Source organism: Ambystoma mexicanum, chromosome 1q (assembly GCF_040938575.1).
Source record: "Ambystoma mexicanum isolate Mex_15411 chromosome 1q, UKY_AmexF1_1, whole genome shotgun sequence".
Lineage (NCBI taxonomy): Eukaryota > Metazoa > Chordata > Amphibia > Caudata > Ambystomatidae > Ambystoma > Ambystoma mexicanum.
Genome location: NC_090922.1, coordinates 1,221,467,992 through 1,221,494,706, shown reverse-complemented (window position 1 = coordinate 1,221,494,706; position 26,715 = coordinate 1,221,467,992). Strand labels below are relative to the sequence as shown.

At 44.4% G+C, this 26,715-nt stretch overlaps 1 long non-coding RNA gene across 5 annotated transcripts in view; it reads right to left on the bottom strand.

Moving 5' to 3' along the window:
* Window positions 1-3,714: 3,714 nt before the first annotated feature.
* Window positions 3,715-26,715, bottom strand: part of LOC138544315 (uncharacterized) — a 66,573-nt gene continuing 43,572 nt past the window's right edge. For 4 of the 5 annotated variants that reach the window (XR_011290697.1, XR_011290698.1, XR_011290695.1 and 1 more), the window contains exons 5-6: window positions 17,533-17,611; window positions 3,715-5,767 (exon numbers count right to left, since the gene is read on the bottom strand). This is a non-coding gene — a long non-coding RNA (uncharacterized lncRNA). Of the gene's footprint in view, window positions 5,768-17,532; window positions 17,612-22,459; window positions 23,040-26,715 lie in introns of all 5 variants that reach the window. The other variant, XR_011290700.1, reaches the window with a different exon arrangement.

Below are 26,715 nucleotides of genomic sequence, written 5' to 3'. Positions count from 1 at the left end.
TATCATACTCTGCAGTGTGCCCCAAGGCTCCTGCCTCTCACCCACCCTCTACAACATCTTCACACGACCCCTTTTTCTCATCTTCAACGCCATGGATATTTCATACACCAACTACGCTGACAACACACAGATCCTCCTCACCCTCACTGGCAACTTTGACACTGACTCCATGACCCTCAACAACCTCTACGACAGCATCCAAGCCTGGATGGCAGACAATGGACTATGCCTCAACTCCCAATTCAGTCATTTCACCATAGACTCCATCAAAATACCAGACTCAGAATCAGAATCAGTCAAAACCTTTGGAGTTTACTTGGATTCCAACCTATCCATGGATAGACAAGTCAACGCTATAGCCTCTGCAGCTGCATATCATGCCAAACTAATTAACGCAGTCAGCCCTTTCTCTCCAAAGAGAACTGCACTAACATAGCCAGAGCCATCACTGGATCTAGGCTTGACTATTGTAATGTACTCTTTCTAGGCACCTCCAACAAAAACCTAGAGAGGTTACAAATCATACAGAATAGTGCTCTCTGGGCAGCCCAAGGCATTGCCAAAAGAGAACACATTTTGGAGGCCAGAAAACTAGCACACTGGCTCCCAATAAAAGAAAGGATCATCTTCAAGACTCTGACGCTAACCCACAAGTGCATTCACCTTACTGCCCCCGACTACCTCTCCCAAAGGATCCACCCCGTCTCCTCTACGAGGCCAACCAGATAACCATATACTAACATGCTCTCTGTGCCATTAGTAAACAAAAAGCCAGAGCAGGCGGATCCAGCTTCCCATATTTCGCACCCACTCACTGGAACGCCCTACCTCCCACAATCCGAGGTGAGGCCTCCCTCAGCGCCTTCCGCAAAACCATGAAAACCATCTTATTCACATAAGATGCCTCGCACCAGTTGAATACATATCATATGTTCCTAATGCATAAACTGTATTGTAAAGACTAACTGTACCAACCAAAATATCAGCTCTATGCCTTTTGGAATTCATAATGTACCACTGAATGCCTCTATTCCTGTAACTAAGCTCTTGCAAGTAACAGTGCCTCAATGCCCATGGGCTACTTGCACGCTATATAAAATAAGAACATTGAGCAAGCATGGATGAGCCGGCATAGCCCACATATTTTGGTCGGCCTCTTCGCCACCATTTTCTGAGATTCCCCTGCAGCATGAATGACCGTGTGCTGCACTGGTTGAAACACGTGCCTTACACCTGCTGGCTCAAGCAGCCACTACATAGGATATTCTAAAAGACTGCCCGCCTGACCGCCCCCCCCCCCCTTTTCTGACACGAACATTTTCACATAACACGAAAGACAACAGACTAACACCAGAGCCGCTTACCACTAATGTGTCAATACAAGAGTCAGGCAATTGACCAGTATCACACACTCACACCGGACATCCCTTTCCCTTCCACACAGGGATAAAAGGTGGAGCACAAGACGAGCAAGGCAGACAGCACAACGTGAGAGCTAACTCAGCACAGCAGTTCAAGAGGAAGAGAAAGAAGGCTTAGACCGAGAGGGTGACAACGAGGGAAGCGACCTGCCCTTTCCGAACAACTCCAGTGAAGCCTTTCCAGAGGGAATCATAAGGTTGCAGACAATAGCGAATGTGTGTTGCAGCAGATGTCTAGGGTACATAAGACCCGTCTCCGCTGATAATCAAGCCGGGGAGAGACGCGTGTCTCTATGGTACCAACCTTGACTCGAAGGAGAAGAAAGCCAAGCAATTCATCACAGCCAGTAAGTCGAGGGAAGACCCGATCAGAAACCGAACTGTGTTCAACGATAAATAGCCATCGTCTAATTTCAACTTTTGAAGAAGCAAAAAGAAGATATTGATAAAAAGGGAGAAAACCAGCAACAGAGGGGGCTGGCACCACGTGGGTGCTCACAAAGGACTCTCGGGGTGATAACCAGAAGGTGGAAACTACCGTAACCAGGAGGCCTTGGGAAGAGGGAAAAAGAGGTCAAAGTGGTCATAGAGTGGTCTTGTAAAATCCTCAGTACCGTTGAAGGTCTTTAACCGACAGATGATTGCGAAGCTAAGGGAAGTGAAAGCTGCCAAAAAAAGTCCGAAGAACTCTCTAAAAAGACAAAGATACGTAAGTGCAAGAAGTTTTGAAAGACACGGTGAACTAAATGGTCCCCCCTGGTCATGTGGGTCTGTTCCCAGCCGAGGGAGATCCAGGGGTGAGAAGTTATCACCCAAAGTTCATTGGAAAAAGGAACTGTTCAGTTGATTTATTGAATACGATTGGTTATGGGTCTATGCCCGGAAGAGGGGGCCCCAGGGTGAAGCCATCACAAAGTATAGATGAAGAAAAACATTGTGTTTGCGTGTTGGATACATCAGGCCTTGAAGGCAAAAGACTTTATTGAAAAGAGACTTTGCCATCGAAGAACCTAATAACTGATACGGAACAGTCTGCTTGTGCTGGGAAAGCTCGAGCGTTTGCTGTGCCCAGGAGATCCACTTTGTCCCATGCTCAAAACATGGGAAAGGGAGACCCCTGGCAATCACATCCTGACTTATTTGTACACACTTCTTTTTTTATTGAAACCCTATCTCACACTCTTTCTATAAATAGTAGTAAGGAAATCGTTTTTTTTTTTTAAAGGCCTTTTTATTTTTACACGACGCCACAAGGACTGCCTTATTTTTGGTGGAAGCTTGCTCCCATCTAAGCTTTAGGTTGGGTGTTTTTCCACCGTGCATTTATAGATCAATAAACACCCTTGGACTGTGATCACGTTGTGGGTCTTTACTGTTACCACCACGAGTGCCTTACATTACTTGCCGGGAAAATAAGCAAAAACAGGGTTTATAGCTCTCAGGTTTCCTGTAGCTATGCCCAAGAAGGCGATAGAGTCCAGCTCCCCCCTTTGGATTCTGGGAATTGTAGTTTTACAATGTTTTGAATGGGTAAGAAAAAAAAACGACAATTCCCAGAATTACAAGCAAAAACAGCTCTGGTGGCCTTTTCATGCATGGCCACGGGAAACGTGCACTGTGCATATATGGTACAGCAGTTACGCACTGGGTAGGAACCGTCCCCTGGAAATGCTGCCAGACTCATTTACTATTACCACATTCAATAAACGTGAACTGTCTACATGATTCAGAGTCAGAGTCATGTGGACCCTTCCCCAATTTTGGAGTACCAAATGTCCCAATTGAGGATATGCAGTATTACTGCATGTAGTAATACTACATGGATAATGGCACATGAAGTAATGCTTCTGTGTGGCAGGAATGATCTCCACACAAAGGCATGCGGAATTGACGCGCTCAGAAACAAAAGTCATAATTTCGTGGAGTGGTAAAAGATGCAATATTTTCTAATGCTACATGCCAACCTTTAACCAAGCCTCAAAATGTACAAAGTTTGTTACTAAGCTCATATACATTAAATTAATGTGACAAGTTAACTGTGTGCAGTTTTTTTCCCCACCACTATAAAAAAGATTTCCTTTTTAGTTTCCGAACTTCGTGTGCTAACAGCATTATAGAGATTGGGAGACCACAGCAGGCGATTATCCTGTATTAATGACCTTATTCCAAGGTCTATAATGCTTAATCAATATTGCATGTATGAACGTGGAGCAGGCACAATTACATTTATTCCGATCCCAGAGCCATATTTCAGAAAGGTTTTTGAACTATACATCCAAGCAAGATAGCAACCTCAAAGAATATAAATATTCAATACATAATTAGCAACTGGATGTACAATTTGGAAAGGGAAGGTGATGCAATACATAATTATCAGTACCCAGAAGATCAGATAAAAAGCAGCCAGAAAAGAACAAAAAAAAACACAAAAAGAAGGTTACAAAAATTAAGACAGCCATGTTGTTTACATAATGCAGTTACTGCAATAGGGAGAAAAGTGATAAAGGGGAAAGAAGTGGGTCATAAATGACATACAGGATGCTAGCATCAATGCCTGGAGCACACTGCATCTCCGACACATTCTAGTGGTGTGGTAACTTCATCTGATAAATGTGCAAAGAAAAGTAGCCCTTAGAAGAACAACCTAATTGGGACTTACATGGAACACATAACCGGGAGTCCTGTGACAGGTGAAAAACTTACTAAGAAAAACATTTGGATGGCCATTTCCACAAATGTCAAAAAATAAAATAAACACACACGTGGTCACAAAACATTATGGCAAGGTACCCAACAACTCAAAGAAAGGTTGCTCAGTGATTGCAGAAGTTATCGTGCATTACATTTTGATCACAAATACTTTATTAGAAATATAAGAGTTGTTTTACAACAAAACAGATTGACAATTATTTCTACAACTGCAAAACAGATGAACAGTTCTTACCTTAATGTGCTTTGTGCCTCTCCCTCCACAAGTGTACCATTTGGCATGCCGTAACTTACTTAATTTAAAATAAATGCGATTTAAAAACAACCAATCAAGGCAAGCGTCCAATAGCATTTAACGGCAAGCTCCTGTGAAGTTAAGATGGCTGCCATCCTTCAGTTATCACAGTACTGTACCTTTTGAACGGACAGCATCAGCACGGTGATAACTGAGCCAGGGCAGCCTGTCAGGTCAGGTGTTCTTCTGTGCAGCATACCACTGCCAATACTTTCACACGGCGGTCTTGCAGGCGGCAATCTTGTGTTGAAAAACAATGCCATGCAGGTAGAACAACCAATTATTTTAAAAAAGCATTTAAAAACAATCTTGTTACTTCTTCTTAAAACAGCAAATTAACTAATCACTTACTTTCTCTGTGTAAAATGCATTGTCCACTGCAACATCAGGAATAAAATGCTACTGCCTACCAGAGGGCACAAGAGGAGCATTCAAGAAAAAGTGGGCAATACCAATTCAGATCGATCATGTGCAGCCATATGGTAGTTTATCCTTGCACACAAACATGTGGTTGTATCAGAAATGTAAAGAAGGCAATGGCGAGAAAATATAGCTGCAGACCCAAGGGCAGTGCATTTTGGAAGACTGGTAGAAACTCAAAATATAGAATCAGCAGGGGGCGTGCAGTTTCTATCTTTGTAAAGTGCTCCCGTGTTGAGGTTCAAGATCAAGGAAACATGCTACGATTCCTGAGGCTGTCCCGCCCTTTACCTGCAATGTAACCCTCATCCCCTCCCCGCTCTATATACTAACTGTATTCTCGCTATTCTACCACACTTGTCCACATTTCAATATAGCCTATTAAGGTACTCCACTGATGAGCAAGGAACCATCTAGGATCAAAACATATCTAAACCAAAAACATGTGTCCTTTGCGGCCAAGTAAGATGGGCTGTGCATGTTCACACAGAGACAAGGATTCTTTCTGTTATCAGGGCTCCTGCCCAAACATGTAACATACTTTTAAATTGGCTTGATCACCTAGGCGATGCAAACCATGCCCTCATACCTTTCCTTCTTCATGGTTAGGTCATATAAACCAACACTTTGAAACATATGCACATACTAGCTCTCAGACTGTGGCATCACTGTAAAAATGCACAAGCCTCTGAAATGCTTTACACATGTGCGAGTGCCGGGAGGTGAAGATACAGACAGAGCAAATGCAAGATTTGTAAATGCACGAGTAAGTTCACACATGGGAGAGAGCGCCTGATCCAACAAATGGCGCATTCAGCGGTTTCAAGGTGTATCAGGCCACGTGGTCTGGTGTTTAGTCTTAGCACCCTGGTACTGGAGCTGGAGCTTTCCTTTGCACATTTCCGACGCGAGACTCCAAGCCCTGCAATATAAAGAGCACACACAGCTCAGATGGGTCAAGAGCTTTGGATCGGACAATTGTGTTATGTAGGTACAATGTCGTATTGTTCTCATAGGGACTACTGGAGCTCCTAAGAGTCAAAGAGTGAATTACCAAATTCTGATAGTACATTAGTGTGCATTATACACAAGCGGTTTCATATTCGTTAGGTACAGCGGAAGCTTCTACCATCCATTCACAGCCACCAAAAGTCAACTATGGAACATTAACTTGAACTGTGCCTAGCAAGATAGCTCAGCGAGTTAGGCATCTTTGCTCAGCCTGCATGATAAAGGTTTTCTTTTTTTTTTTTAAACTTTGTTTGTTTATTAAGGGAACAGTCCACAGCAAGACAATTCTCATAAGCAGTGCAGCACAGCATGCGCATAATTTCGACAATGACATACATCTGTGGCAATAAGGCAGGCATCGTCAACAAAGGTGACGGAGTAGGTGTTACATCAGCATCAGACATCAAATTACATCGGTACAGACGTAGCAGCGACCATATATCTTTGGGACGACAGGGCGTCGGGACTGATAAGACAAAAAGTTCCTCATCATCATTCACCATACACAAGTCTTTCAGGAAGTTGGATCGGGTAGGCCGTTTGGCAATAACACATGCAATATTAAAAAACCTTCTCGTGGTTTGCTTCACCTTGCCAATGTCACCAAACAGGTATTTCAGGGGGGGGGGGGGACAGAGCGGCTGGGATCGCCGTTATCTCCTCAAGGAGCTCAGTCACTTCTCGCCAAAAGTCTGCAATAACAGGGCACGACCAGTACATATGATACGCTCCAGCATCGGGGGCGCCACATTTCGAACATGTCCCTGTGCAACCCTCTACAAATTTAGCTATCCTAGCCGGGGAGTAATGTAACTGATTCAGGATTTTAAATTGGATCAGTCGGAGTCCTGCCTTCATGGAGACCGATTTGGTTGAGTTGACAATATCGGGCCCATCTCACGTCATCAATCTGGGTACCCATATCTCGCTCCCAGGTTTCTCCGATAGTGTTTCGTGAGGGGGAATGTGTTTGCACCAAGGTGTATAGCAACGAGATTCCCTTATTATGACCATCCGTCATCACCATAGCTCTGATGCATTCATGTGTCTGGGGTTCTGCCAGGAAGGAAGGCCATTTAGCAGCAAAAGCTGTTCTCATACAATAGTATTGAAGCAGTAAATATGTAAAGCGGTTCTCATACGATAGTATTGAAGCCGCTTAAACTGCCCCCCCCCACCCCCACTGCATCTATGAAGTCTGCGAGTTCACAAAACATGCCATCGGGGAACATATCTCGCATCCTGAAAAGTTTATTCGGGTCCCAGGTTCGCTGAAGGGCCTTGTCAAAAGTCAGGGAAATACTAAGTTCCACAGGGGTATATCTGGGTCATAGGGGATCTCCAGGCCAATCCTCCTGTAAACCCTGAACCAAGCTCGTGTGGTGATGTATACCGGGTTGAAAGGACAGATGTTACCATAAGTGGGGTTCAAAAGGACCGATCGTATATCATTAGGGCGGACTGCATGCTTTTCAAAAAGAATGTGTGGGGCTGTGTCTTCGGGGTCAAACCAATGCTTCACAATTGTGCCTGTGCTGCTATACAATACAATTCAAAATCAGGGGCCGCGATACCGCCCTGTGAGTATGGCTCCACCATCTTGTCCCAACCCAGCCTAGCAGTTTTCCCCATTCCAAATAAAGGAAGACGCCAATGATTTAAGTTTCGCAAAAAAGGGTTTACCGGGCCAAATGGGGATGTTGTTGAAGAGATAAGAGTTTGGGTAGAACTACCATTTTAAGTAGGGTCACTCGGCCCTATAAGGACAGAGGGAGATTAGCCCACAGTTGGAGCTTGGTCGTAAGGGTGAGAAGTAATTCGCAGTGACTATGCCTTGGCGGATGGTTGGGTATATAGCAGCTGGACACATTTAATAAAATATGGCCAAACCTCTTGAGTACCAGGAAAAGGTATGTCCAGGAGACGGAATCAAAGGCCTTTCCGGCATCTAGGGCCACTACAGCCTCTTTTGCCTCCGGATCGATTTGCGCCAGCACATTAAATAATCGTCTCAGGTTTAAAGCTGTAGATCTAGTTGGTATAAAGCCAGCTTGGTCAGGGTGGACCAGGATTGCATGTACGGCAGGAGTCTGGTGGTCAGCACCTTGGCGAAGATTTTCATGTCAGTGTTGATTAGGGAGAGGGGCCTGTAGGAGGCCATATCCTGTGCTGGTCTGCGTGGCTTCAGAAGGACCGTAATGACTGCTTCACGCATCGAGTCTGGAAGGATACCACGATTCATGGCCTCTTCCCACACTTTCAGTAATAGTGGGGCTAGCTCACCCTGAAATTCTTTGTAAAGTTCGGCGGTCAGGCTGTCTGAGCCAATGGTGCTGAGATTTAATGGCCTCAGTGAGTTCTTCAATAGTAACGGGTTGATCCAAAATGTTTCGTGTCGCTTGGGTAAGTGTTGGGAGATCGAGGGAGTCCAGGTACCTGAACGTGTCTTCCCTGGTTTTAACATCATGATCAGAGTACAGAGCAAAGTAGAAATCAGCAAAAGTAGAATTAATGTCACTTTCTTTATTGACCATGACCCCAGCCGGTTCTGGATACTAGGGATTGGGTTGAGGTGCCCGTCTGTTCTAAGCATGTTGGCCAGAAATCTCCCCGCTCTATTACTCTCCCCGTACCTGCGGGCCTTAGCCGGGGCAGCCATGTTTAAGTCTTCCCTGCTGGCTAGCTCATTGAATTCCTTGAGGGAAGCGTGCATCTTAGATAGGGTTTCCTTGTTCAATGTGGTGCTATATTCCGTCTGTAATGCATCTATTGTGACTTCAGCCACACCCAGTTCCCTCCTCACCGCTTTCAGCATACCCGTAGACTTACCCAGTACAGTACCCCGGATCCAAACCTTGAATGCCTCTCATTGGGTAGCATAGGTGCTCACCGAACGCTCGTTCAACTCCAGAAATTCCTCAATTTCAATATGTAGTGCTTCACAGATATTGGGGTCCCCAAGGATCGCAGAGGGCATTCTCCACCTTTTAGCCAGAGGTGGGGAGTCATCTAGGCTGATGTCTAGTGTTATCGGCGAGTGGTCTGAGAGCGTGCGGGGGTGTATTGCACAGTCAGCGATCGCCCCAGAGAGGGATGAACTAATGAACCAATAATCTATACGGAAGTGGGAGTCATGAACAGATGAGTAGAACGTGAATTTCCTCTCATGTGGATGTAACATGCGCCATGCGCCAATTATATCGGTCTGTTCCATCATCTGTCTAACAGTAATAGCCGCTTTGGACAGGGCCCTGGGGGAGGTAGATGAACGATCCAGGGAGTGATCAAGAATCATTAAAATCCCCACCCCATATTATTTGCGCCTCTTCCGATGTGGACAGCATATCAAAGATTGCGCAGTAAAATAGCGGGTCGTCTATATTAGGACTGTATGTGTTAATCAGTAATATTTGCCGTCCCGCCACCTCCCCCATACCAACACGTATCTACCTAGAGGGTCTATTTTACTAAAAAGATACCTGAAGCATAGCTTGGGGTGGATTGTGTCTAATACTCTGTGAAGTACCTATGAGGACCCCATCGTGGGAGGAATTTGGTATTGATACTCCCCAGCGCAGTGTTTCCTGTATCAGAAGGATGTGGGGGGGTCGTGGCGTGTAATGTATGCGGCAATTTTCCTCGCCTGGACTGGATTGTTGAGACTCCGAATGTTCCAAGAGAGTAATCTAATGTTCAACCCACCCTTAGCCTGCGCCATAGTTGCCTATCAGAGGGAGCGTTTGCCAAGTATGGCGCCATTGTCTCAAGTGATGGAAGAGTCCTGCTGGAAAGTAGTCCCCTGATTTTAACTTTGTAACATCCCCAACCATGCCTGGCAGAACACCAGGAAAAACGTACCCGTTTCCCCCCCCCCCCGTCAACCCCCCACCCGCATCATCAACCCCAACCCAATGATGTATCCCATCAACCATAACTTGGGAAGTCTCCTGGGGGTGTGAGCTGTACTCACGTGACCAACAACCATGGGGGGGCTCACGGCCCTACTACAACATATGTGGATAGGGCCACCTCGCCGTCAATGGGTTTTTGAACTTGTGGCAAGGCCGTGCGGAGTAAGTCTCATCAGCCAGCATGGTCCTCCGGTTCTGCCACCGGCTAGGGCGGCAAGTTGCGGTTAGTCTCCCGGCTCCCCGAGGGAAGGGGGAATTGAGGCCTCGACATACATCATGGCCTACGTAGGATTCTCAAAAAAGTGTGCTCGGCCTCCGTGTTGGATGCGCATTTTAGCCGGGAAGACAAGTGCATATGGGATCTGGCGTAGCCTCAGCTGTCTCTTGCCGGTTCGTAGGACCTCTTCAACGTTTGCACATTAGTTGAAAAATCCAGATATATGTGTATCCTGTTGTCTTCATAATGCAGGGAGCCTTTTTCTCTGGAAAGCCTCAGGATAGCGTCTCTGTCTCTATAATTCAGGAGTCAGGCAATGATCGTGCGGGGCGGTGCTCCAGGCTTGGGAGGGGGGGGGGGGTGGAGAGGCGGGGGGGGGCAGAGTACGATGGGCCCACTCCACGAGAAAATGATCGGCGAAAGCATTGGGGCTCAATAGGGATTTCAGGAGGTTTTCCACCTGGCGTTCCATGGAACCTTTTCCGAAGGATTCAGCTACTCCGACCAGGCGGATGTTGTTTCTCCTTGAACAAGATTCCAAGTCCTCGCACTTGTTCAGGGTTTTCTGCAGGTCACCCTTTAACTGGGCGATATCACGGCTGTGTTGTGCTATCGAGTCCTCGTTGACTCCAATTCTGTTCTCCGCCTCCGTAGTGCGTGCACTTTCCTTGTCGACCCTTGCCTTCAGAGAGCTGATTGTGGCCCCTATATCGTCCAGTTTGCTGTTAACCACCAAGAATACACTCTGGACCATCGATAATAGTGTGTCCACTCTCTCATCCATTGGAGACTCCGGTTGACCGCCCGAGGGCTCAGTGGGTGTCTCGGCAGACCCATGTGGCTGGGAGCTGGCAAAGGAGTCCATCAGACCAGTTTTCTGAAGGGCCCATACTTTTCTTTTCGCTGCGGCCCATATATTAAATCTGTTGGGTTGCGTCCACACGCGTTCTGGCGCCCAGTGGTATTCGGTGGTCAGCGATCGCCGGCACTTAGGCGTGTGACTCAATCATCAGCGTAGTTTGTGGGCAGCATGCGCTACATACGGGGCGCTGAGGGCAACACTGCTTGTGTGGCGGGTATATGCAGAGGAATTGCGCCAGAGTGTCCCGGGAGGAGCCACGACAAGGACACCCACCTAATGATGTTATCAGCAGGCCCAGACGAGCGAACGCAGCTGGCATGCCGCCGATGGCAAGGTCCGACTCAGTGGTCTGTCAAGGATCAGTCTGCGGGGCAGCAACGGCTCAGGGAGCGGGTCGGCACCCCGCTGAAGAAAAGTAATGTTCCGTCCGGGCCGGACTTGCTGTGTACACCCAGGAGGAGGACTGGGGGCCAGCAGGATATATTCACTGGCAACTCCGAAGTGTATCAGGAAGGCACCCGGCAGCAAAAAGGCGCGCAGGGTGGCTCCTCCCCTCTCCGGCCTGCAGATGAGCCGACGCCGCCGGCTGTTGCGTGATTCCTCTGGAACCGTGGTCCGGGTATGCTGCTGCCGCGCTCACGGTGTAGGCTTCCAGTCCGATATCTCAGGATTGAGCCAGCGTTTCTGCAGGGAAATCAGTGGAATGATGCCGCAGGTCTTCCACTGCCGATAACAGAGGTTTATTGGCATGTAGGTGGCCCCGAAAAGGATTAATTTTATGATAGGATATGTTACGGGCCGGAGCTCTCCCTTCAGGCGGCCATCTTAGTCGTGTGCAACAGAGCCCCCCCCCGCATGATAAAGTTTTGACATACAGCAGAGCCGACTCGGCCCTTCATCACACCGAAGTCAATAAGGAGTCCAATTGAATGGGCAAATTTTTGAAGTGGGAGTAAACCAGCAGGCAACTACATTAAAAAAAAACATTTTTTAAAAAGTATCTTGAGAACATGGAAGAGACTTTGTGAGCTGGCAGAGCTCCATGGACAATCCGTTATCAACCCCAGTATTCTGCAGGCTTCCTCTAGGAGGTTGCGAAAGAGGTCTATGGATCAAGCCTGTGCAGCAGGTTAAGGAATTGAAGATCCATTTATTTTCGAAGGTGGTAAATGACCAGAAGCTAAACCCTCAAATATTTGTTTTATTTTTAAAAAAAGAGGCTCAAATGTTATTGCTTCTTGCCTGGACCGCTACTTCTTATTCCAGGGCGTCATGTGACTTAGCCAGGGCGTGCATGATGGGTGGGAATGACACACCCTAATATTTTACGCAATGATCGTCACCCTTTCTTGAGCATCATTCATGCAGAGAATGGATCCTTCTGTTCTGTGGTCTCCCCTGATAAGGTCTCAAGTAAAAATCAAAATAGCGAAGAGGAGGGAACCCGTCACTCGTGGTGGCCGTGTACCACCCATTTCTGCGAGTTTCTGTAAGAACGTACTTTCAATAAATACATTATCCTACACGCCAGCAAGATAACCCAGCATGTTAAGCGCCCACAGGGGAAAGTCCGTGGGAGGATGAAAGGAGGAGTACCAATTAATTGGTTATTAACAGTCTCTTTTGTAGTAGTCAGATGCGAGAGAACAGCAGCACCAAACTATACATAGGGGGAATAAATCATTATTAGCCTTTTAATTTCTTTTGTTGCTACTGAAATGTTCAATGACAAATACATCACATTTCACCATTTGGCAACACAGAGAAGGGGGCTAATCCATTCCAATTGATGTGGATTATTTTAAAACCGTGTTCATTAATATTTCCAAGGTCAAGGTCTAAGTTGGAACTGTATTCTCATTCTAAAAAGAAAAACAAAAAAACAAGTTCCAGTGACTTGCTGCGGTCCAATCACTATTGTGGTGTATTTAACTCGCAACCCTTACCTGGAGGGGCTCCTGGTCCATAGCGGGTGGCAGGGCACCAACCTGCCACCCGTTATGGAGCAGCCAAGCCAGCCCAATGAAAACACTGAGCACTCTCTCAGCTGCAGCAGCAAGTGAGGACACAGGTTAGGTTAGGGAAACATGGTAATATAGGAAAAGAAACACCTTTTCAGACATTTCCCACCTGGAAACTACTGAAACACTGCCAACAACACATGTCCTACCTTCCCACAGGTGGCTACTGTGCATCCCTTTACGTTCAGAGGATCTGGGGCGATCTGTTTAAATGCCACGGCTCTGCCATGCAGGTCATGAACAAGGCAAATGGGTGTTTAAACACCTCTCCCTGCTTCCTGGTGCATGAGGGCCATCCATGCAGCATGCATGGTGGCGGCGGGAGTCTCTATTGCCAAGAATGTATTCAGGTATGGAAGAACATTTGTGCATGTGGGTGTATGCATGTGGCGCAAGGGGGTTCTGGCTGTGAGAATGGATATGTGTGTGCATCTCAGTGAGCGTGTAGCTTGTATGTTGGCAATGTATAGGTGGTGCAAATCTGAGTAAGAGTGCAGCATATGTTGTGGTGTAAGGGGGGGGGGCATGTGTGGGCCTGGGGATAAGAGCTGCTCATGGGTGTTGAAGAGTTTAGAGGGCTGGTGCCTAGGTCCCAAACAGAAAGCTGTACATATTTGTACTAGCATTATGCAAAGCCAACATGATGCATGTTCTTACGTGGGGTTACTGGACTACATTGGTGCAGTCTCTGTGGCTATGTTTTATTATAGTGACATTGCATTTTTACTGGCATGATGGGCAAAGCCAACATGAATGTTCATAGGTGGGGATACTGGTCTTTATTGGCAAAGCCAACATGGATATGGTGTCTTTTAGTAGCACTACTGGCATAGAAGGAAAATCAAACAAGTATTTTCTTATAATGGGAATACTGCCATATATTGGTGGTATGCAAAATGTGATGCAAAATGTGATGCAAAATGCTTCTGTGCACTTTTGGGTGCCTGGCATCTTTTGTTTTTTCTCATGGCCTATCCTGCTATAACTACGAAATGGACACTCAATCTATAAAATCAACGGCAGTGATGAACAAAACCCCAACACTCACAGACTGCCACACTGAACTAAACCAGTGGATAAGCACCAATAGCTTTAAACTCAACCTGGATAAAACTGAAAACATGATTACACCCAACGACCTGTTGAACATCCATCACTTTCCATGCGCCACCAAGATGGCAAACGTGCCAGAACCATCCAACGTGGTCAAGAATATTGTAATCTTAATGGATAATAGACTAACACTAGAACCACAAGTCTATACAGTAGTTAAGAAATGCTTTCTCCACCTACTCATGATCAAGAAGATACTTCCCTTCTTCTCCCTCACACAGAACACACACAGTCATCTCTCTCATGTTAAGAATGACTACGCCAACAGCATCTACCTTGGAATGCCTGAATACCTCATGAGGAAGCTACGGCGAATACAGAACGCAGCAGCAAGACTACTCCTTACACTCACTAGAAGAGTACACATCACCACAGCAAAAAGCACACTGCATTGGTTACCTTTAAAAAAAAAAAACAAAGAAAAAATCTACTTCAAAACTCTGCATAACACACAGAGCGATCCACAGCCAAGGAGCGGAATTCATACAGGAAACAATCACCATCTACAACCAACACGAACACTGAGACTGAGCAATGACATCGACCTTGAACCGAAACAATACGCAAAACAAAAATCGGGAGACCAGCATTCTCCTGCATAGCGGTGGAACTTGCTCCCAAACTAAATAAGAACAACAGAAGATCACTGACAATTCAGGAAGCTATTATAACATGGCTTTCACGCAGCAAGGTGAGAAAACACTGGAGAGAGAAACCCCACCACTGCAATGCAAGAAAACAGTATGAAACTAGACCATACAAAGAAATATTGACGCCATACCAAAAAGGAATAAGACTAAGCCCAGAGTTAACCCAATGCAAAAACAACCGAACCCCAGATTAAATACAACATTGTTTCACACTTGGACATGCGCCACAAGAAAGCTAAATACGAAAGTGCTGTCCGATCCAACTCAAATTTTATTGTCGAGTGGAAATCATGTAATTCAGGTGGCCCTCTGTGATTAACATGTGTTCGGCTTACACCATGCCTTTGTCAAATCAGCGCAATTCAAAAATAAACCCAATTAAAAAAAAAAAAAATAAATAAAAAAAAAAGGAGATTCAAATAGAAAAAAATCAAGTAAAAGAAAAAATGTAAATACATTTTCAATCATCAAGGTAAGAGCAATTGTTGCACAGTATTAGCATGTTATTTTGTTTCATTATACCCATTTTTCAATGCAAATATAAAAAGTACAATTACAAAGGCAAATGCCCACCGGAAATCATGTACACCAATATCAACCCATCATCATAGTGTTCATATTGATTGGGTACAAATCCCATGTGATGTGTAAAATGTTTAAAAAAATGCAATATTTTCAAATGTATAAACAATCCACAGAGATGGAGGGAGGGGGGGCAAGGTAGGGTGATTTAGGAATTAGGGAGAAAACAATGCAACATTTTAGTTGGATCTAACACTCTCGTATTTAGCTTTCTTGTGGCGCGTGTACAAGTGTGAAACAATGTTGTATTGATTCATGTAAAACGGAGTAGAGGAAATCGTGCCTCCATAAGGTTTCACACACGTGCAACATTCTTTCAAGACTTCGAATGGAACATAGGGTGTAGAGGTCAAAGAGTTGATATCCCCAAATAAGTTCCTCATTTGTCTCCAACCCCAGACTAACCCTGGTAAAAACGCTAACACTCTGCATACCCACCACCCAACCCAGACCTTTGCCCAACTCTCCACAACACCCAACACACACATGAAACACCTGCATACAACCACCCACAAAACATCACACAAATGCCTAATCAACTAAAATCAAAGCAGCGCACAGTGACAGGTTTTTTTTCTGAACTGAAGCTACCAACAGCACATTGAACCTCTTGCGCTTTTCCCACTCAGCCCTACTAACCAACCATCCTACTCCCTTCCTTCCTTTTCAGAATCGCCTGAGCACATGGAGATAATGAAAAATGGCAGTGGCATGCAGTACAAGTCACAATAATATAATAGTTGTTACCCTACAAACATATTGTAAACTGGATTAAAAAAAGAAAATACATTCTTTAAAATTCAATTTTAACCAGTGGCAAAGACAGCCACTGGCTTGTGAGGGCTTAAGGCCTTTCGCTTCGAGGAAGTTGAAGGCAGAAAGCAATGAGAGGGGTGCTGCAGCATAAGTCAAATCTCTCACTGCCGAGAGCAGAGTATTTACGTTTAAAAATCAGTAACAGTTCACAGAAACAAACATGGCAGAAGACAGAAACCAGTCGTGCCCAGATCAATATACCCTCCCCATGACTGAGTCAGCGAGCAAACTGCTCTCCTTTTGAAGGGCGTACAACTCGGATTAGCATCTCTTTGTGAAATTAAATATCCTCCAAATTGGATTGAAGTTGGGCCAACAAAAGGAATAGTAGATATTCAGTCTTCCGATCGCAGCGAAAGGGGGGAGCGTAGGCAACAGCGCAGTTGGTTAACGCCCTTTCTGCAGCCATCTACAGTTGCTGGCGAGATACTGTTGCAGTTGTGCTCACTATGCTTGGACCTGTAGTCACTTCATCACCTCAAGGTGCCCCGTTTGATTCCCTGAACAAGTAACAATGAGCCTTGTTCTTCACTGCCCCCGCCCTCCCACCCTCAATTTCTTCTGGACATTTCGGAGCAGCGAGAAAGCTTTTGCATTAGGGTTACCAGGCCCGCAAGAAAAAGGCACGATTGATAAGCCACTTAGGAACACGAAAGGGAGTTGGGTGATCACTCATGGCCCCACGCCTAACCCACTTTTTAAAACTGTCCTCCAGGCCCCCTGTCCAAAATATTGAGGCTGGCTCCACCCCTGATTTTAGCCAAATATATATATTTTTTTTTATAGAAATACTCAGGTGAGAAAACTGCTCCTAACCTTCCATGAGGGCTCCTTCACAACACTCAGATGCATGAACACATGCATGGGCCATGTTTACACCCCTCCAATGTAATCACTTTTTTTTTAATCATGGGAAACAAAATCCTAGAGGCGAAACAATGTGTTTCTCTTTTACAATATTTTGAAATGGGCGTAGATCTAAATGCATTTCCTTGGGCAATAACAAATCGAAAAAAGCGTGTTAAAGCACATGAAGGTTTAGGTTTTTGCACGATTGAACATGTGCCCGCTTCCTAACCTAAATGCCAACATGTTACTTATTCGTAGGCATTTTAGGACATTTTCATAACCATGCAGCCCACTCTTTAATTTTAATACAAGTACATATTTTAGGTAACCTTTGTAGTCATTTTATATTCCATCTGGGGTTACAAAAATGCAAAAATTCATTCCGAAAAAGGGAGTGCACATTACACCTCCCTGACCCCCTTTTTACATCACACTCCGAACAAAAGAAAATCATCAATAGCTTTCTTCAATCAATAGACAGCACACATCGTCAATACTGCAGAAATGCAATGCCTTTTCAGATATAAAAATAAAAAAGAAAAAAAAAGAAAGTATTTGATGTTCAATGGCAAGTCCACTTACACACATGGCATTAAGTGGCCAACGCGAAGTGCTGCATCAACTGTGGCCTGATAACTTGTTTCTATACAGTTACCTGAGTGGAACAAAGACCAGCAAAATGTCGTCATTTTCAGGAGCAGTACTTCCGATTCAACTTTTCCTTCCATTGCTCCCTAAAACGTAATAAACACATTAAAATGTAGGATGTAATCCCTTTTCATTTTGTGATGCTAAAAACGATTTGAAGATTTTTCCAAACGTATTCTTTTCAAAAACGTAGCATTCAAACAAGTGGTGTGAATTTGGCCTTCTGAAATAGTACCTAGGTCATGGTTATTAACCTTTCTGCTCTTGTTTTTGGCATTGCTGCAGAATATCTGAGTGCATTTAGAGCATATCCTAGTGTACTTGGAGCACCAGGTTGACACCCCAAGGAGCAGTTGGTTAAATGCCAGCGACTGTAGCCTTGTGCCTGCCTCACTCTGCGAGGGCCTGACTAAACAGGGCTGTCGGGGGAGGATACACATAGTGCAGTGGACTATTTGCACTATGTGCACTTCTTTCATGGGAGACGGGTGCCCAAGGCCTGGGACATCAGCCCCGCCCATCCTTGAGCTCTGGCTGGGTTGCGCTACACCTACCTCCGAGAAAGGACGGGGAGCCTGCCAAGGATCCCTGAAACCACCACTGGACTTGTGGACGGTCAACTCACATGAGGGACAGCCACCCAAAGCCAGGGACATCCCCCGACCATCCTGGAACTCTGGCTAGGAAGCATTACAGAATTTCCACTAGGGGAACGGATGGGGACCCTGCCGGGGCTCCGTGGGACTCCCGTTGGACGGTCGACACTTTTATTCCTCCCAGGTAGTTGCACCCACACATGTGAGGTACTGTTTTCATCTGGACTCCTGTGGGAAGGTAGGACATGTGTTGTTGGCGGTGTGTTTCCGTCTGCATAAAAATCATGTGTAGGCTCAGTTTTTGGCTTGTGTTATTGCTAGTTTTCTGAAACATTACGAAAAACGTGTGATTTCCTAACTGGAGGAATCGAGGGAATGTAGCAGCGAATTGCTTTTCTCAATATTCACAGAAGACATTACCTTACAGGTCCACCCATGTCCAGCACATACTTTTTTTTTTATCTGTCATTTTTCAAATTTTTCCCCAAACGATGGGAATTAGCCCTACATAGTTGTTGCCTGACCTTTGCAAATCACCCCTTCCTAAACTTAGAATGTGGTCTACTTTTCAGAAATGTATGCCTTTCTGTCTTCCCATTCAGCTTTCCTACCCTCCTCTTCCATTCCATGCATGCATGCATGTCCTATTGGGGGAGGGGAGGGTAAAAATCGCCTACCTCTCACAAAACTGAGGGTAAACTTATAAAAATGTTATTTTGTTTTCCTCTCAACCTGTTCTGGAAAATGGCGAATTCAGCAAAGCAAACCATTTGTTACTAGCTCTTACAAGAAAAAAAACAAAAGACTTTGTTGTACATCATTTTATTGGCATTTTCTGGAGAATTTCTTTTAAAAATAAAAAACACTAAATGTTCTTCCTTTTTAGTTATTTTTTTCTCATCCCCATACAGCAAGCTAGGATTCCTTGGTGGCAATATGACCGCATACATGTGGGAAGAAAAGAGGCCAAATGTGGATGAGATATCACATGTAACAAACACTTTACAAGGGATTGAATGGCAGCATACCGAAATCACCAAAAAAAAAAAATAAAAAAAAAAAAAGGGGGGGGCTTGGCACGGGGGCGTAGTGGGACAGTGGAGGGAGACTTTTGGCAGTTAAGGGGTTAAGGTGGGTCGTGCTCATCTCGTTAAAATAAAATACAGGTGGGATAAAAGGCGTACACCTGCCCTGGTAACACCAGTAAAGTAAAAAAGGAAGCTCAAGGAGCTCCTCAACAATACTGCACAGAAGGTGCAGTGTTCTGCAATAATAAAATTTAGATGCCAGAAAAGATGGAGGAAACCATAACTCCATTACAAAGTATCAAAAAGAAGCAAAAAGGGAGCCAATGGTTACAGTAAAAGAATTGTGAGTATGGAAAAAGGCTCCCACTCTGGAGAATCAGTTCAAAAAAACGAGTGCAGCATAAATGCTGAGAGACTCAGAGTGGGGTGAATTTTACTCAAAAAGGAAGATCAACCTTGTGCTCCTCCCTCGACAAAGGGACAGAAGGATTCAATCTATTCCTGGATGAATCTCTTGTTCGTCAGTCATACCTTCTGGAGAGTCCATCAGCATTCTTATGGTGTGACCCTGACCTATGCTCAACGGTAAAGTAGAACCTGTGCAGGCTGAAGGACCACCTGAGCAGCTTAGGATGTTCCCCCTCCATCTGCATCAGCCATCTCAGCGGTTGGTGATCAGTTTGAATCCTGAAAGTAGAGCCAGATCCTGAAAGTGGAGCTATACAAGTATGATCAAAACCTCTTTAATGACCACACAATGGCAGAACATTCATGTTCTATTACGGCCCACATCTTTTAGTTTTCTGCCAATACAGATGAGGTGTTAGGACAGGATTTCTATAAGTTAGCCTGGTGGACAGATGTATAAGGGGCCAACCTAGTTTATTGGCGGGGACAACTCTGGGAGCTGTAGCCAAACCAGCGCAAGGCAGCAAACAAAGTGGTCAAGTTAAGTCTCAGGAATATGAGTACACACAGTGAAAAGTCAAGGAACACTTACAGTTATAACATACTTATGGCCATATAACACTGAAAAATGACTATTAGCATATAAGGTTATCACACAAACTAAATTATATATGTAGACAATCACTACAGTAGGGCAAAATGCATAACAAAACCTTGGTAAGGATTACTAGCACTACAGGTCCACAGAGATACATTAACTTTAAAAGTCCACTCCTAAAATGTATGGGGCTTTGTGCCCAAATTCACCAAAGTTCTACACCGTTTTGTAAGATGGGAAAAATGAGTGGGGGGCTTTTGGGGGTATAATGAAGAGTTCAAAGGGATATAAAAGACAAGTTGTTCTAGTGAATAAAAGTGCCCCGTACTTTTGGAATGCTCACGCAAGCAATGGCAAAGCCAAACTGTAGAAAGCAGAAACCTGTGTAGATTGCATTTATAGATCCGTCTCACGCCTTCGATGCAGAGGACCGAGAGATCTTGTGGGGAACAAAAAGATTTAAGTAAAAAAAAACAAAGTCCTATCAGCCTGATATCTGCAATAAAGTCCCTGTATTCAGAAACGTCGGTCCAAGTTCGTTTAGATCAGATGGGACATGTCACATCGCCAATTAGAACACGCGGTGTGAAGCAAGGATGCCCGCTAGGAGCTACGCTTTTTAATTTCTTCATCTTAGATGTTGGTATAGCCTTGGAGGAAGTCTCCTTTTTCACATGAAGATTAATGAAGAGCATCTTAATATGATTGTGTATGCAGATGACATTGCGATTCTAGACTTAACACTGAGAGGAAGATCTCAGCATTAAAAGAATACATTGATGAGAATAAGCTCGAGATTAATGTACAGAAATCTGGAGATTCTGATTCCGAGAACCCTTCAGGGAGCTCAAAAAGAAAATGCTTCCCCAATTCTTCACATGGAGGTTGGGCAGTAATGCTTTGAAAGGTGTAACAGAGGCAGCATACCTAGGGGTCACAATAAGTGCAAGCATTAACGATGAGCCCATGAAGAAAAAGATTGTTGCCAAGCGTAAGCAGCTTGCGGCACAAGCAGGAAAGCTGCATGAGAAATATTCCATAGTTCCGGAGATTCGCTTTTACAGGAGCAAAATCAGTCCAGCCCTCACTTATGAGCGGAGACCTTGTTAGGATGTGCCTCTGAACTGTGGTCACGCTGTGAGCATGTGATATGGAGAAGAATCTTACAACTGCCTAAGGGCTATCCAACAGCCTGCGTGAGCTATGAGCGGAGTCTATCGTCTGTTAATGCGTTAGTGATATGGAATACCCTATCCCTGTATAGGAAGGTAGCGGGAGCTGCTGATATTCCCCCCAATTCAGAATTTTAACCAATTCTACTACTCCTCATACTGAAGATCTTCTAAGCTGCTGGAGAGCCTCCTGTGAAGTTATACATACAGATAAGGAAACTCTTATTCTCAACCCTACTGCAGTAAAGAAAAAACTATGAACAAGATTGGATAGACATACGATAAAAGGAGCCGACATACCAGAATGGAAAATGCACCACCTGAAGCTAAGAAACTAAATGTGCTTCCCAAGTACTTGATGAAATTCCCATGCAGAAAGAGAAGATTAACCTTTCTAAAATTTAGGCTAAACGCTTGGAAAACAAGAGAACCATCAAAAGAATAAGGGTAGCTTACAAGATAAAGATTGTCAGCTGTGTAATGAATCGTCTGAAGTTGGAAGAGAAAAGAATGAGATGCTTCGGGCAGGATATAGATAAATATCCAACTTGTACAGTAGAGGAATGGTGGTCAATGATGCAACAAGGCGAAAGTAACACATTGACTTGTGCCTTAACAGCATTTTTAGATATCTTAGCAAGCATTATGCAAATGAACACTGACGAGTTAAAAAAGGAATTCTAAAGGAATCTGTTGGAAATGAATTATATCACAATTTCTATGATCTGATTAGTAATAGATCTACAATAGCTGCAAGCTCAATTTAATTTTAATACGATAAGAGTAATGTTAAGTGTTTTCTGCTTTTTACTTTTCATTGTGTTTTTGGATTAGAAGATGAATGTAAATGGTTTTTTAAAGGTTTGTAATAAACAAAACCAAACTCATTTCAAAAGTTACCAAACCCTTTTAAAGGGGAGATATGGGGTCATGATATGATGTGGCATTTATAACGCACCTATACACAAGTGTTTCAAGGCGCGACGAGGCAAGGGGGGGGGGGGGGGAACAGAAGGACAGACAACGATCTTACTAGGCCAGGTGTCATTCAGATCGCGCAAGTGCATGGGAAGGGGGAAAGGAAGATTGCAGGGGGGAGGTGGAAGGGACAGGAAGTAGTGTTGCAACTCACCCCCTGTACTCTGATTCTTCTTAGGACTTGGCAGGTCTTGAGGGTCCAAAGTCGCTTGCCTGGTTCTCTGTGCCAGTCGGTGACAAATGCTGGTGCAAGGTTTCGGGATGGAGAGTACGGGACTGAATGCAGAGTGGCTTTGGACGAGGGCCACTGATGCAGGACGATAACTTTCGCGGTTGGACTTCACCTCCTTTCTCGGGTCCCCTTGATGCTGGAACCACGAAATTTGCAAGGGACGCCTCCAGTGGCACAAACTGTGGATCCCCCAGTTCTGGCACTCAATATGGAACGGCTGCAGCACAGAAGCCCAAACTCCGGGCTGGCCAGCCACTGGATGATCCGGGGTCACTTCCGATGGCTCTTCACTTGACTCCGGGCTGACATTGAGGGCGATTGTTCCCACCACCCAAAGTGTCAATGCTTCTTCGCAGGACTTCTGGAGATCACTTGTACGAAAGGGCTCTCCAGGCACAGCAGCAGAAGTTGGTCACTAGGCTTCCTCCAACGGGTCTCCTGTCTCCTTTGTCTGGCAACTGGACAGGCGACTTGGCTCCTTCAGGTTTCTTCCAGGATCTCTCTGGAAACAAATGCAGGGGTCATCCTCTTATCAAAAAGCAAGGCAAGTGTCATAACTCCCACTAGCCAGTCTAGGATCTGACACATACATCGACACACACACACTGACAGACACACACACATCCAATAAGGATCTTTGATGGCACAGCTCATGAATACATTCAGACCCACTGAGACCAGTTTATGGATTGGGATGATATAGTGCCAGCCCAATTCCTGGCAGAAAACGCACATGGCCCTGCAGCAGCCCGCTCAGCTTTCCTGGGCATTGGAAGTTCATATAAGGATTTTCCTGTCCTCACAGGTCAAGAAGAGGGGTTAATGACAAGATGGCCAAGAGACAAAACAAAACACACCAAGTAGCAAAAAGTAACTGCTGCCATCAGCTTGCCCCTTAGGCACACCTAAAGTAATCTAAGTGTTTGTCGAGGGCAAAACAGAGTGTATCCCATTGTACTGCATTGTAAGGTGCAATGATAAAGAACTTATCAAAAGTGACAACTAACAAGACTAAGGGAATGTTTTACAGTACCGACAGACTGAAACACATGCCAGCTTGAATATGGGCGCGCTTGCTAACCTAAATGCCAACATGTCACTTATTCGTAGCCATTTTAGGACAAATGAGCAAACTAGTAAAGTTGAGGGATTCACTGCACTGTAGAAAGTTCAGATCAGATTAAAAAATGAGTACAAATGTAGGGAAAAGTCCAAGACAGAGACAAATTCCCTAACATGGGGTGCTCCCTGCCTTGGTCATCCATCTGACTCAAGACTTCCCCAATTTCTGTATTGGAATCATCTGTCTGTACAAGGACAGATTAAGAGTAATCAGGAGCGCTCAATACTGGAGCTTGGCTGGCAGTGGGCATCTTTCAGCCCCTAAAAGGCTTTTTGGAATTCTTCTGTCCATTTCACCTTCTTGGGCTACTTGAGAGGAAACGGTATTTAAGGGTGCTGCTATGGTCCCATAATCAGCTATGATATTTGTGTAGTATTTAGTGAGCCCTAAAAAGGCTTTCACTTGTGTTTGAGTAGTAGGGGTCTCAGTCTTGTACAGCTGGTACTATAGGTAAGGACTTGATTTGATGCTCTCCTACCTTGTGTCCAAGGTAAACCATGTTACCCTGACCAACTTGGCACTTGCCAGATTTGATGGTCGGATTGGCATTCTGCTACACCTGATCAAGATGTTCTTCCCAAGTGGGGCTGAACACTGGCATTTCATCCAAGCACTCCATGTAGACGTTATCTAGCCCATTCAAGACATGGTTCTGTAAGTGATTTCAACCCGGCACTCCACCTAAGTCCATGCCTAACATGTGATGCACAGCTGGAACCCTTAATTATTCATGTCTCCAAGTTCTTTTATTTCTGAATGATGTATCCTTATATCACGCCCCTCTCTTTGAATCCTCCCCGTTCACACTGAACCAGGAAGCAGGCTGTTTTGCAAAGTTAAAAGGATTTATTTTATGTATTTCACAATATGTATATATTACACTATTTAATATTTATACAAGAATCACCAATGGGGTGATGTCACACCAACTCTTTAATCACACGGAGTAATGATAGGAAAAATAATGCCGCATAGAATAATACTTTGTGTGGGTTCAATCAACATGCAATGTGATTACTCTTTCCCCCTGCACACTACTCAATCCCCACAATATGCAGTATAAAAGGAGAGAAAAGAGGTTTCAGGAATACACACTCAACAAATACAGTATCAATCCTCAATCCCCCCCACCCCCTCCCAGCAACCCAGGAAAAACAGGAATTATTGCAAACTTGTCAAAACGTTATGAATTTGGCTTTGAATGGAATGGTAAAAACACTGAAAATGTATTTAATTCACTAAAATGGATTCAATACTAGTGGGAGCCGCTTTGTATGGTTTCAGATAAACGCTATCAAGGATTATTGAGTAACTAGCAGGTTCAAAACTTAATTCTGAGGTCAGATGCAAAGAACAGCTATTTCACGTGATGGATTTGAGCCAAACAAAAAATTAGCGGCAAACTTTTCAGCATGCGGTAAGCGCGATTGCGGAATAACTATAAGGAGTTGGGATGCGGTTTTGGATTCGTTGAGCTCAGGAGGTTAGCTTCAATTAGACACTTTTCGTTTCTAGCATACACGGTGAAGAAGTTGTGAAGGTTTTTGTAGAGGATGGATACTCACTGGTTTATAGTCATAATATCGAAAAAATAATGTCGAATTACAATAATGTCGAAAAAAAAATGTCGAATTCTAGCATACACGGTGAAGAAGTTATGAAGGTTTTTGTAGAGGATGGATACTCACTGGTTTATAGTCATAATATCGAAAAAATAATGTCGAATTACAATAATGTCGAAAAATAAATGTCGAATTCAAAAATGTCGAAAACACATACATATAATAGAAAAAGTCATTATTTCGAAAATAAAATGTCGAAAAAAAAAATCGAAAAACCAATGTTAAAATAACTATGTATAATGTCACACATACTAACGTTTTTTATTGGGGGGGGTCCCCCCCCAAACCCCCCATCCCAAAACCCTACCCCAACCCTCCACTCCTCCCCATCCCCCCCAACACCCCCCATGGATATACCTTTAATTTTAAAAAAAAAGTATTTAATAAAACATTAATTAAATAATTAATTATTAAAAAACCCCATCCCAAACCCCTACCCCAACCCCCCCCCCTCCTCCCCATCCCCCACCCACCATGGATATACCTTTAACCATTTAAAAAAATTATGTTTTATAAACTATAATTATTTATTTAAACATTAATTCGAAAAAAAATCGAAAAAAATTCGACATTTTTGTAATTCGACATTTTTATTTTCGACTAAATGTTTGACATTTTGACTTTCGACATTATTGTATTCGACATTATGACTGGATACCATACTCACTACCACTGTTTGGAATGGACCCGTCAGGGATCTGGTCAGGGAGACTTTCTGGACAGGAATTCAGCTAGTACACCGGACTGGACTCAAGGCACTCTGGTTCTGCACTCAGCACGGCACTCTGGACACTGCACAGTGGGACTGGACTGGATCTGATGGGTTGGTTTCTGGTTCGCAGCCATCTGGTCACAGCTCTGCTCTACTGGGTAGGATCTCTGGATTCTGGCAAGAATTCTTAGCAAGAAAGCAGCAATCAGCACAGCCAGGCTGTTCTTTTGTTTGTTTCCACTTGGAGGTTTGGGGTAAAATCTGGTTTCAGGATTTATTAAAGGCCAAACTGGGAAGGGTTCAACTTTGGAAATGGGCCTTTCTGCTTCCAAAATTCTGGAGTCTTGGATATGGATTTCTCTTGCAAAGTGCTCCGCCAGCAATCGGATTGTGGGTGAATGTCTGTCTCTAGGTCCTAAGCTGTCTCTATTTATGTATTTTCTAAAAGAGTTGGTGTGCTGAATTATGCTAGGGATTCTATTGGTTAGGGTATTTCCTCTCCCCTGATCTGAGAAGAAGAGTGTCATGATGACGCTGTATTTTACAATCCAGGGAGAACCTCCCCCTGGTTTCTGCACATGAAATCTATTTTTCATACAAGCCATATTTACAAACTTGCTAGCAATAGCATATTGATATCACAGATTTGGTGGAGCAAGTATTCATCCCAGCCCCGTCTCGGTGAGAGCTTGGGTCAAGGATTTGCCAATTTTTCGCACTT